The sequence below is a fragment of the Heterodontus francisci genome, chromosome 45, assembly GCF_036365525.1.
Source record: "Heterodontus francisci isolate sHetFra1 chromosome 45, sHetFra1.hap1, whole genome shotgun sequence".
Taxonomy (NCBI): Eukaryota; Metazoa; Chordata; class Chondrichthyes; order Heterodontiformes; family Heterodontidae; genus Heterodontus; species Heterodontus francisci.
This window is the reverse complement of record NC_090415.1, coordinates 9,133,325-9,134,771: the sequence shown is the minus strand read 5'-3', so window position 1 is coordinate 9,134,771 and position 1,447 is coordinate 9,133,325.

Genomic DNA, 1,447 nt, shown 5'->3' with positions numbered 1-1,447 from the left:
TTGTAAATACTCAGCAGGTCTGTTTGCATCGTTGGAGAGAGAAATAGAGTTAACGTTTCAGGTCAGTGACCCTTCTTCAGTAATGAATGTTCCTGGTTCAGATCCAGTATCTCACTATTTATTGTTATTGGATAGTGAACAGCAGAAAAAAATGGCTGAACAATAAAGATGCGGCAGATTTGAAGGGACCAGGTGAGAAGATTAAGGACACTTTTTTAAACAGTGCTTACTTGTTGTCCGTTGAACAATGGGACATGGAAATAGAAATCTGGCTTACGCAAATGTCACTACTCGATCGGGTATTCCAATTCATGGAGCAGTGCGGGGCTTGGGTTGTTTCTGAATGTCACAAAATTGTTATAAAACCGCTCCAAATACCTGGCAAGTAGAAGCAGAGTTCTGCAGTACTGCAGTGAACTCAGACACTGACACTGCTTGTGTTGTTAACTTTCCTTTTGTGATTGTTCAGAATGATTATTGTTGAAAAGATTACTTTGATCACTTTTCTGTCTTCTCACTCAGCTGTTATTCAAGTATAAGAGTTGCCTTTCTTTTCCTGCAGGCAAAGACTTGAAGGAACCAGAATCAAAGTCGTGATTCCTCGACAGAAGAAAACGTGCATCCAGCTCGTTCCAATACACAGTAGGTATAGTATCATTCACAAAGCACAGTGACACGGTCAGGTCGTCATTTCCACTGTAACAAACAAAAGAAGTAGTCAGACCCACACTGATCCCAAGAGACACATTATCAATTCAATAGTCAAACAGAGCATTAGAGATAGTAGTCGTTTCTAATTCACTCCAACTGACTGGTTGGATATCAATTACAGTTCAAAAACACACACATTATCAGATTTAAATACACTGTGTCACCTTGGCTACAATTCAAATACCAAATCTTAAACAGAACAGACAAAATGTACCTGATCGAAAGCTACAGAATGAATCCCAATAACATACCCCACAATATAAACTGAGCTACAAATTACACAGCAGTTCAAACATGTCACTAAGGGTCAGACAACAACATACAGGATTAATTCATTTTCTACAAACAGATGGAATTTGACATTACATATCAGGTCATGTTCTAAAATTGAAAGATCATCATTCACAATTTCTTTTGCAGAGATACAAATTGGATACCAAGCTGCAACTCACAAACAAGAATTGAATAAAACCTACAGCAATAAAATATTGTAAATCCATATTTTAAATTAAACACAAGTAAACACATATTGATCCGTTAAGGTGTTAACCGAAGAGTTGCCATCATAATGCCTGAGATACATATGAAGTACCGAATATTCCAAAATTCTGTAGACTCTGGAGCAGTTCGTACAGATTGGAGGGTGGCAAATGGAACCCCACTATTTAAAACAAGGAGGGGAGAAAACACAGGGAACTGCAGACCAGTGAGCCTGACATTGGTAGTGGGGAAACTG